Below are 12399 nucleotides of genomic sequence, written 5' to 3'. Positions count from 1 at the left end.
AACCAGCGACCACTGCGTTGACAGGCAGGGTGCATATCCATTGGACCACAAGCGGGTGATGGAAAAAAAAAAAAAAACTGGGAGTGCTGATCGTGAGAGGATCCTGGTGTTCAGGGACCGACAGACCCCTCAACCTTTTCCAGCATCATGAGAACAAATGATGCTGATCTATGCTGTTTGACTCTATAGCTAGTTTGACTCCTTTTCCGGCTAGAGATCTAGAGATCTAGAGATAGAGCCGATCTCAGTAACACAATGAAAGACTTAAGAAATTAAACACCCTTTCTTGTAATTTTTTTTTTAACTTTATGAACACTTGTGTACATAACAATGCTGTTGTGCCAGGGGAAGAACAATATATAAAAGTATAAATATACAAAGAGTAAATAATTACCATTTATTTATATAAAAATACAAATAAATGCATTGATAAAAAGTAAACAGGCTCCAGAAGATCTTCACCATCTCTTCTGGTCATAATTTCTAGACTTTTTAGATCAGTGCATCATGCTGATCTATGCTGTTTGACTCTATACTTTGATACAAGTATAGTTTGATACAGGTATGTGTGATATTATATGATATGATATTATGAAGCCTTAATCTTGTTTGTCCCTAAGAGACACACAACAGTCCACCACAGAGCCCAGTTCACTGACAAAAGACAAGTGTGAAGTTTCCAGAGGTTTATTTGACATAAATGTAAATGTCAGTGTGAGAATTAGAACTAGAAAAAGCATTTCCAAGAATGGAAATGGTGTGACTGCTGACAGCAACTGAACGCTGTTGCAGAATTAGCAAATAGTGCAAGCAGTGATCATCATACAAATGTTTGACCAAGGTCGGCGCTCGTGAGCAGCAACATGTAAACACGCATCTTCCTCGAGCTCTGCATGAAAATTACAATTTCGTTAAATTTAATCCTCTAAAACAATCAAATAACTAACAAAATCGTATCCTAAACCTTGCACTATACAGTCGCTGCAGTTTTTTTTCTTTTTTTCTGTCTTTTTACACCCGTTTAACGCCTACGCGCATGCCTCGTAAACCGAGGCCCAAGCGAGGAACTACACCCCCGGACTCTCCCATGGCAGAAGCTCCCACGGACACCTCGGCCGTCGCCTCCATAATGGAAGCTATCAAAGCCTCTGAACGGTCGGTCTTGACTAAAATAGAAGACACGGTCTCTACACTAGCGACTGACTTGCACACGAAAATTGAGAGCCTCTCCGACGAGCTACGTCAAGAAATAAACACAGTCCGCTCTGAAGCACGGGAAGCTCTGGAGACGGCTAACCAGGAGCTCAAGCTACATGCTACATCAATACGTAGCCTGGAAGACGGGGCTAACCACTACTCCGACCGGGTCGTTGAGCTTGAGACACAGCTCACATCGCTGTCTTCCCAAGTCAAGCAGTTAACATCTAAGGCGGAAGATCTGGAGTCAAGGCAGCGCAGAGACAATTTACGTATTATCGGAGTGGAGGAAAGCCTCGGGGATATTCGTATGGAAAGGTCAGTAGCTAAACTGCTACAAGACGCACTGGGTCTGGACTACACCCCAACACTTGACCGAGCCCACAGAAGCCTGATGCCCAAACCCAAGCAGGGGGATCCCCCGCGACCGATCGTGGTTAAGTTTCACTATTTTCAAGAAAAGATGGATGTCTTGAGAAGAGCGTCAAGCCGACGCCCGGTTCAGCATAACAACAAGCCCATCTACATATATCCAGACTATACTGCTGCTGTGAGGAAACGCCGGGCCACATTCAAGGAAGCGAGAGAGCTGCTGAGCCACTGCCCCAACACCCGGTTTGGTCTGCTGTTCCCCGCGACGTTGAAAATCACCGGCCCAAATGGAGAACAGAGATCATTCGACAATCCTGCTGAAGCTAAGCAATACATTGTTGGTCACCTGCAAACCGAGGAGGCAGGTAACTGAAGGACTGTAAACCCCACGGTCACATACCTGTTATGCCACAAAATGTCATGTACAGTTTATTTACTCTCCACCTGAACGGTAAACTAAGTCATGACAATCTTGAAAGGGTACATTAACCAGATACGCCAGTATTTTCATGGGGTTTATTTGAAATCAGAGCACAGTAGCCATTATTATTAATCAATAATGTGCGGGTAGTTTGTTAACCCTGGTAACACTTTTTTTTTTCATTTGTTCACTTATTATTATTTTTCTTATTATTTTCTTTTTCTTTTTTTTTTTTTCTTTTTTTCTTTATTTTTTTTTTTTTTATTTTTTATTTTTTTTTTATTTACTTTTTCCCCTTTTCATTTCCTCTGTCGTTAAGTAATGAACCATTACACAGGCTTCACTTTAAGTGGACGGATAATCCTCAATCTACCTCTATCTATTTATTATTATTATAACCATTATTATTACTATATATATATATTTTTTTTTTTTGTTTTGTTTTGTTTTTTTTTGTTTATGGCAGCTACTTAAAGTAACTAACTCAGCAATCCTAATCTTAGAGGATCATTATGTCTTTAACTGTTCTTTTCATGCATAGTTCTTGTAGGGCTTAGTTAACACCAAGTGTTCTTGTTCGATGGTATGCTCAACTGGTGATGGAGCAACCTACTTGGGTGGGCTGATAGCCTTTAAGGATGGGTACCAAGAGTATTTTGTTAACCTGTTTTCAACTCTTCAGAAGTTTTTTTTTAGTTTGTTTACACTGTATGTTTGCGTTGTTAGATCCAACCATTTTCTCCAAGGGCTTGAGGACATGATATATCTTTGCAAATTCAATGTAACATGACGTCACAGAGACAGATACATAGAGCTCCTGGCTCTGTTTCTTTCATCTCCTGGAATATTAGAGGCATGGGCAATGCAGTTAAACGTAACAAGATTTTTTGTCATTTGAGATCATTTAACCCAGACATTATATTTCTGCAGGAGACGCATCTGAAGGTCAATCATCATACAAGGTTGAGAAACAGTTGGATCGGCCAGGTCTATCATTCCAACTTTAACCACAACTCAAGAGGTGTCGCAATTCTTTTTAGGAAGGGAGTCCAATTCAGTCATACTAAAACAATTCAAGATCCCAGTGGTAGATTTATCATATTAGTTGGCAAGCTATATAACTCTCCCATTATTCTTGTCAATATCTACGGCCCAAATTGGGATGACCCTCAATTTTTTACTAAAGTAATTTCATCCTTAACTGATGTCAACACCCATCAGCTTATTATAGCTGGAGACTTGAACTGTGTGCTTCACCCACAACTAGACAGGTCCAATCCCAAACCGGGCAGCCAACTGTCCAAATCTGGTGGTGTCCTTGATTCTTTCATGCACTCGTACAATCTTTCTGACCCCTGGAGGAAACTGAATCCAGATGCAAAACAATTTTCTTTTTTCTCACCTGTCCACAAAAGTTATTCAAGGATAGACTACTTCCTGATCAATAATAACCTCCTCCCGCATGTTACCAACTCACAATACCATAGTATTGTAGTGTCAGATCATTCTCCTGTACAATTGGACATTTACTTCCCGGATAACGTCCGATCCCGACGAACGTGGCAGCTTGACCCTGCCCTGTTGTTATGCTCTGAATTTAAAAAATTTGTTGCTGGACAAATAGACCTCTTTTTTGAAATAAATGACTGTCCAGATATATCCCGTCGTACCTTGTGGGAATCACATAAAGCCTATATTAGGGGTCAGATAATTTCATATACAGCACATAAAAATAAAGAACACAATAAACGCCTTTTGGAAATTGAGCAGGCTATAGCAGACATCGATAAGAAGTGCTCAACACAGGCCTCATCAGATCTACACAAAGAGCGCATCTTATTACAAATGGAATATAATAACCTTTCTACCCATAAAGTAGTAAGTAATTTGCTTAAAACTAAACAAAAATTCTACGAGCACGGTGAGAAAGCAGGTCGAATGCTCGCGCATCAGCTCCGACAGTCAACTAGCAATTCCCAAATTTCAGAGATTAACATCGGCCCGGGCGTAACCACGTCTGACCCGAACCTTATAAACAGTCAATTTAAAAAGTATTACTCAAATCTTTATTTGTCCAATGTGGACACAAATACGGCTCAAATTCAATCATTTTTGGACTCTCTAGATGCTCCCACTCTTAACCCAGACATCCAATCCTCCCTTGATCAACCTCTCACCACCAATGAGATTCAAGCCGCTATAAACTCTATGCAGAGCGGGCGGACTCCAGGACCTGATGGGTTTCCAATTGAGTACTATAAGACATTCTCTTCCAAACTAGTCCCCTTAATTAAAGCAATGTATGATGAAACTCTGGAAGCTGGCTGCTTACCACCAACTCTCACCCAAGCAACCATATCATTAATATTAAAAAAGGATAAGAATCCACTTGACTGCTCATCTTACAGACCCATCAGTCTCCTTTGTTGTGATTACAAAATTCTGACCAAAGCCTTGGCTAACAGATTAAATGATGTGATACCAGCACTTATACATCAGGATCAGACTGGCTTCGTTCCAGGCCGACAGCCCTTTTTCAACCTAAGGCGGCTCTTTAATGTAATGTATTCCACCCATTCCACACAGCAGCCTGAGGTAATTTTGTCACTCGATGCCGAAAAGGCTTTTGATAGGATAGAGTGGGAGTATTTATATGCAGTCATGAAGAAGTTTGGATTCGGGGAAACATTCAGAAACTGGATCAAAATTTTGTATAGTAGTCCTATGTCGGCCGTAAAAACGAATGGCTCAACATCAGCATATTTTCCATTATATAAAGGCACGCGTCAGGGCTGCTGTCTGTCGCCATATTTGTTTGACTTAGCCATAGAACCTCTGGCCATTGCGATCAGGGGGGATGAGAGAATCAAGGGCATCACTAGAGGAAACACAATCCATAAGACTGCACTCTATGCAGATGACTTGCTCCTTTTTGTCTCCAACCCAAGCCAATCTATACCTCACCTTCTGCAGTTACTACAGGAATTTGGGAGTTTATCTGGCTATAAATTAAATTTATCAAAAAGTCTTCTTTTTCCCATAAATGATGTAAGCAAATTATTAGACTATGACGGATTTCCCTTTAAAATTGAACATCAGTCCTTTAAGTACCTAGGTGTACAAGTAACCAGTTCATTTAAGTCACTTAAAAAGACCAATTTTGATAACTTATTAGAACAAACCAAAAAAGATTTAGAGAGGTGGTCTTGCCTTCCTGTCTCGCTAGCAGGCCGCATAAATGCTCTCAAGATGACAGTATTGCCTAGATTCCTATACATGTTTGTAACAATCCCTATCTGGCTCCCAAAACAGTTTTTTATTAAGCTGGATAAGTATGTCTCTTCGTTTATTTGGAACCGAGCCATGCCTCGTATAAAGAAAATCTATTTGGAAAGGCCTAAATCTGAAGGAGGATTGGGTCTCCCCAACTTCCTCCATTACTATTGGGCATCAAATATTTCCAAGTTGGCATACTGGGTGACGTCTTTCTCCGACAAAAATGGGCCTGCCTGGGCGATGATGGAGCTTTCATCACATGCATCAATATCCCCCATCTCGCTGCTAACAGCTCCACTGGCAACGCAGACAAATTATAAGACTTTTTCTAATCCTGTGGTGTCAAATTCCATTAGAATTTGGGTACAATTTCGCAAGCATTTTAACCTTGATCAGATCAATAGCCTTTCCCCTCTTTCTTTCAATCATCTCTTCGCACCCTCACAGGTGGATCAATGTTTCGCTGGCTGGCATCGACATGGACTGGTTTTCTTTGACGATTTGTTTGATGAGAGCTCCTTCCTTTCATTTGAAGCCCTAGTAAAAGACCATAATATCCCAAGATCTCACTTCTTCAGATATCTCCAAGTACGCAGCTTTGCCTCCAAACATTTCTCTACTTTCCCCAAACCGCCAGATAAAGATTCTGCGTATGATTTGTTAAATCTGAATCCATGGAACAGGGGTCTGATCTCCAAGGCTTATAATATAATACACAATGTGGATCCCCCATCACACACTAAAACGCATGAAACATGGGAACGCGATCTGGAAACCGTGATACCAGATGATGTCTGGGATAAATGTATCTCTAACATACACACCTCCTCTATATGTATTAGGCACGGGCTGATACAATTCAAAGTATTTCATCGGCTACATTACTCCAATGATAGGCTAGCTAAAATATACCCGTCTGTTCTCCCTACCTGTCCTAGGTGTGGCAACCAAGTGTCACTGGGCCATATGTTCTGGTCCTGTCCCTCTTTAGTTAATTTCTGGTCCTCCATTTTCGACTGTCTATCTGTTCTATGCAACACACCCCTCAAACCCAACCCACTCACCGCTTTGTTTGGAGTCACACCCTCAGAAATATACACCACTAATAAACAAAAGAGAGCAATAGCATTCTGCAGCCTTATAACTCGTAGGGTGATCTTAATGAACTGGAAATCTAATAAATGCCCACCCTTCAGGAGATGGATTCAGGAGGTTCTATCTTTGCTTCAGTTAGAAAAGATAAGACATACACTAAACGGCTCTTGTGACGCATACACCAGAGTGTGGTCTCCTTTTATTGATTATGTTAAGAAGTTTATTCTGTAACTAATCATATTATTTTGTTATTTTCAATCTGTCTGACTAGTCTTTTGATGTCACACTTTTGCAACATTGGATCCCCCTTTTTTTTTTCTTTTTTTTTTTCTCTACTCTTGGTCCCAAGGGAGGGTATGTGGGAGGGCACTAGTATGGGATTATGTTCACAAGATCTGATATCTTGTATCTTGTATTTTTGATTATTCGTTTGTTTGTATGTTTGTTACTCTTATATAACTGAAAATGCCTTAAATAAAGTTGTTAAAAAAAAAAAAAAAAAAAAAAATGTTTGACCAAGGTTGGAATCGAACCCACAACCTCATGGTCATTAGACTTCCACTCTGCCTCTAGGCCACAGTGCACACACAGTTGCAGAGACTGTTGTCTGTTAATGATCTGCACACTGTCAACATCAAGAAAGCTTGAGAGTCAAGCTTGAATGACTTAGAATGAAAATTTCTGTGAATTTCAGGCTGAGAGCAGCAGTTTCAACATGAAGCAAGTTATCAGAAGTCAACAGAGGACAACTGGGAAAATAATTCACTATAATTGTTGTTGAGGCAAGATTTGAACCAGCAACCTTCAGGTCCCCAGACCAGCAAGCTAACCACTAGGCTACAGACAGAGTTGTGGAGAACTCTCAGCATTGGGCTGAATGAGAGCAGAGATAAATAGTTAAAAAGAGAAAAGTAATGTCGATAAAGTTCAAAAAAAGCTGCACGTTTTGATATATGAATTGTTGAAATAGCACAACACCTAACACACTAACCATATGGCCACAGAGAACCTGAGTTACAATGAGCTTTATACTATGAGGAATCAAAGACTGTCCAATGACAGCTGAATAATTGGAATCAAAAGTCAAGCAATGATGTGAAATGACCGAGGCAGGAATTGAACCCATGACCATATGATTACTAAACCTTTACTCTGCCACTCGGCTACAGAGAGCACACTGCTTTCAAGACTGTTGTCATTCATTGTTATGTGATGATGTGCTGCAAACTGGTATGAGTAATCAAGGAGATAACAAACACCTGTAACCAATTGAAGGCGGGGGAGGAGAGCAGACTTCAACATAACATAACAAGAGTTCTTCCCTTGGATTTGAACCAGTGACCTTAGGGTTGGCAAGCAGCCACCCTAACCCCTACACTACAGTGGAGTTGTGAAGAAGAGAGATTGAGACTTTGATGAATGTGAGATTTTTCAATGATGCTTAAAATAAAAAGAAATGAGTATAGATTAGCCACACCAAGTAAGGAGAGGACTTTTTTGTGACCTGTGACTATTTTTTGGTGAATTAAAATGAATTAAAAAGCACTTAACAGCAAGTTACAAAGTTGAGCTCCTTCTCCTGCTGCTGTGAAAAAAATGCATTGAGCTTAATGAGAGCAGAGAGCTCCCTGGCTGCATTTAAAAAATATTTTAAATTATTATCTAAGTCTCTTTGCATTTTTGACCAGAATGTTAGCCAGAAGACAAGTGTGGCTACAAAACTGGAGAAAATAATTTGTCTAGAGTTTAATTTGTGGCCGTGCTGACAGTTTAGCCAGAAAAACTCTAGAATGTTTTTTTGCCTCTATCCACTCTGACACCACTCTGGCTCTGCTCGTTAGACGCAATACACACCCATTATAAAGCTGAAAAAAATCAGAAAAGGTTAAATATTTGAAAAAGTATAAATAGTTAAAAAGAGAAAAGTAATGCCAATAAAGTTCAAAAAAAGCTGCACGTTTTGATATATGAATTGTTGAAATAGCACAAAGTATGAAGGACTAGAAGAAGACCGTAAAAAGGCGGAAGAAAATGGCCAAACAGAAGAACAATAGTGTGACTGCTTCAGCAGTCACACTAATAAGAAAGTGTTTGTCAACTTTATTAATGTTTAAAATGTAAACTGCAGGTTTTCTGTCATTTAAAACTAACAGTGTAATTCTATGCTTTGACCAGCAGATGGCGCAAAATCAGCAGCTGGAGCCAGGAGTGACCACCTCAATGACTGTCACAGACTCATTTACTCCAGATGTCTCCAGTTTGGTGCTTAACGAGGTGATGTCCTCCAGGAAGGCGGAGCTGCTTCCCCATTGGCCGAGCACAGGTGCCTGCACTCTGGTCCTGATGAGCAGCCGCAGCAAACAGAGGAGCAGTGTCCTACAAATAGTCATTCAGTTTGCTGGTGCACCAGCTAGAAGATGCGACTTACCCAACGCGACTTTGAGATGGAGCCATGGAGCACAGCGCCTTATGTCTTTAACTTCAGGTTTGGTTTTTATTTTGTACTTTTATTTCATTTTCAAACAACTTTACATTGTGTTTAACCTTGATCCATTTCTGGTTTGTGTTGGTAATGGAATCTGCCATGTGCTTGACTGGGTAAGTCGGCTATCTTGTAGACAAGGCCATGTGGCTGCAGGTGTTTGCTCCAACAACCAAGAGTACTCTGATCAGATTCGATCAGTCAAACGCCTGCAGCCACATGGCCTGGTCTACAAAATGGCTGACTCACCAAGTGAAGCACATGGTAGACTCCACTGCCAACACAAACCAGAGATGGATCAAGGTTGACAAACATTGTTGAACAATGTCTTCTTTGAACCGGGTGGTGAAGTTCTTCTGGACTCAAGGTGGACAGCAGCTCCTGAAAGAGAGAACATGGACAATCAGTGTTAGACAGGACTACCTGCAACTCATGCTGAATGTGTCCTTTGTCTTTCAGACTGAACAAGATGGAGGCAACTGTGACTATGTGTGTTGTGAAGTAAATAAAGATTTCTCTGTGTATGCCTTGAGTGTTTCTTACCAAGTAGAGGTGGCAGCAGTACAAGCACATGGTCGCTGGAGCCAGTCAGCTCAGGGTTCAACACCTACACAGGAGACAAAGATTAGAGTCAAACAAACACATGATCCAATGAATAAAACCTGAAGTAAACAACGTATTGAATAAAAGCGAGCAAACTCACTTACCCTGATCGTCAGACGGGAGTGCAGACACCTGTGCTCAGCCAATGGAGAAGCAGGAGGCTGTCGCCTCGTTGAGCATCAAATTGGAGACATCTGGAGTGAATGAGTCAGTGTGACAGTCAAGATATGTTCAAGAAATACATGAGCAATAAGGCAAAAATACAAACACATGTATTGTTGACCATAGCTTTAGTAGTTACAATTAGCTGGTCATATATAAACCTACTGAATACACACATGGCTACACATCAATGAGGTCCTAAGGGAACCCCAGAAAAACAAGCTAGCATTAATGACAAATAAAGAAATGCTCTTACTGCTGTGCAGACAGTAGTCAGCTCCTCCTGCTTCATCTTCATTGTGATGTTCACAAACACCTCTGACTCTCCACCTGGGACAACACATACACAAAAAACATTTAGTCACTCATCCTGACATTTAGAAATGTTTGAGCTGCAACACTTCAGCTACAAATCACACTTACATTGTGTTTTCTCCAGAAACATTGAGGTGGCTCACTCCTGGCTCCAGCTGGTGATGTGGTGCCATCTGCTGGTCAAAGTATAGAATTACACCTGGTTAGTTTTAAATCACAGAAAACCAGTTTACATTGAAAACATGAATAAAGTTGACAAACATTTTCTTATACTAATTCTTTTACATGAAGGAGCTTTTAGTTTTTACTACAAAGTGAAATAAACTATAAACATATGATCTAGTTCTGTGGCCACACAAAGACAAAAGCACAAAGTCAACAATCCAGCCTGTCTGCATGAACACTAACATACATCTCCACATACTGTTAGAGCACAAAGTCTGGTCTGGTCCTCACCTCTCCTCTTTTCCCTGCAGCTCCGTCCAGGTCCTGAAGACTCCATCGGATCCGCTTGTCCTCACGGGGACTGTCTGTGTCAGAAGAGACAGAGATGATGAACATGGAGGCTGCTGCTGCGTCTCTGTCTGTCTTCATTTAAGGACTGAAGGAAGGAAAAGGGAAGGGAAAAAGGAAGGAAAGAAAGATGGAGGGAGGGAGGGAGGGAGGGAGGGAGGGAACAGATTAGGTCAATGAAGAAAGCAGTAGGATGGACGAAGGGAAAGAAGGAAGGAAGGATTGTGGAAAGAAGGAAGGAAAGAAAGATGGAGGGAGGGAACAGATTGGGTCAAAAAGGAAGGAAGAAGTAAGGACGAAGGGAAAAAGAAGGAAGAAAAGAAAGAAAGATGGAGGGAGAGAACAGATTAGGTCAAGGAAGGAAGCAGAAGGATGGACGAAGGGAAAGAAGGAAGGGAAAAGGAAGGAAAGAAAGATGGAGGGAGGGAACATTGGGTCAAAAAGGAAGGAAGAAGTAAGGACGAAGGGAACAAAAGAAGGAAGGAAAGAAAGATGGAGGGAGGGAGGGAACAGATTAGGTCAAGGAAGGAAGCAGAAGGATGGACGAAGGGAAGGAAGGAAGGAAAGATTGTGGAAAGAAGGAAGGGAAAAGGAAGGAAAGAAAGATGGAGGGAGGGAACATTGGGTCAAAAAGGAAGGAAGAAGTAAGGACGAAGGGAAAAAAAGAAGGAAGGAAGGAAAGAAAGATGGAGGGAGGGAGGGAGGGAACAGATTAGTTCAAGGAAGGCAGCAGAAGGATGGACGAAGGGAAAGAAGGAAGGAAGGCAGGAAGGAAGGACGGATTGTGGAAAGAAGGAAGGGAACAGGAAGGAAAGAAAGATGGAGGGAGGGAATATTGGGTCAATTAGGTCAAAAAGGAAGGAAGAAGTAAGGACGAAGGGAAAGAAGGGAGGAAGGAAGGAAAGAAGGAAGGGAAAAAGGATTGTAGAAAGAAGGAAGGGAGAAAGGAAGGAAAGAAAGCTGGAGGGAGGGAACAGATTGGGTCAATTTGACCCAGAAGGACAACAGTGATGACTGACCTCAATGAGATTCGATCACCGCCCGTATGGAGCAGATCGTCCGGCCTCGAGTTGCTCTTGGGTTCTTTTTCTTGCAAAACATTAAGGTCAAGTGTAAATCTGAGTGTGACAGACTGTGATCTATCAAAAATCTATCAATCAAAACTCACCGTGATCCAGCTGGGACTGGTTCCTCCAGACTCCAACCTGCAGTGTCTCGCTACTGCTTGGGTGAATATACGTGCACATACATATACAGGTTAAACAAAAACAGACTGCTCATCATCTCAAACTCAGATAATACGTAAAAAAAATTTAAATAAACAAAAGACCTGCCAGCTCAACAGTACAGTCCCCACATGTCCAAGGTTCATCACGAGGTGAGAAGACGAACCTCCAGTCTTGATTGGTGAAGCTCCAACTCGTTTCCATGGTAACTCCAGCAATACACTGTGTGTTTGCCTTTAACTTAAAGCAAAAGGCAAAGACAGAACAGCAGTAGGCTACCGCAGTAACATTTTATTAAATCTCTATCTCAGTGACTCGACTCAGTTTCTACATGTTGTAGGCTATATTGTATATTTTTCATGCTTTTACACAAACACCTCATGCAGTCGGCTCTGCAGTCCCAATCTCAAACAATAACAAAGTGCATGAAGTCGTCTGGAGCTGCATAGGCTCATCACACACCAACATATGGACAGAATTCAATTAGAAACAGAAGGCTGCACATTGAAAATATATAAAGAAAATAAGTTAATAATTTAGTTGAAGCCAGAGGTTAAAAATCTGAAGTCCTTTACGGCAGATGCCTGATTTTTTTTTTTTTTAGAAAATTTAAAACATAGGCCTATTTACAGGAAAAAACTAACAAAATAAATGTAACATCTGATGTTAAACATAGTGGATCAGTAGAGGTTAAAAGGAGCAGAAACATACAGTCAAACACCACATCATACATTATA

General features: G+C 41.1%; 1 long non-coding RNA gene across 1 annotated transcript; it reads right to left on the bottom strand.

The window, feature by feature from the left end:
* Positions 1 to 9879: 9879 nt before the first annotated feature.
* On the bottom strand, positions 9880 to 10453 carry LOC311000418. Its single transcript, XR_014596087.1, has 3 exons — positions 10380 to 10453; positions 10032 to 10099; positions 9880 to 9938 (listed from the first exon to the last, which is right to left on the bottom strand). It is a non-coding gene; the product is annotated as an uncharacterized lncRNA (long non-coding RNA).
* Between the last annotated feature and the right edge of the window lie 1946 nt (positions 10454 to 12399).

Source organism: Trachurus trachurus (genome assembly GCF_905171665.1).
Source record: "Trachurus trachurus genome assembly, chromosome: 2".
Taxonomy (NCBI): domain Eukaryota; kingdom Metazoa; phylum Chordata; class Actinopteri; order Carangiformes; family Carangidae; genus Trachurus; species Trachurus trachurus.
Note: the sequence above shows the minus strand (reverse complement) of the source record. Positions and strands in the feature narration are given on the sequence as shown.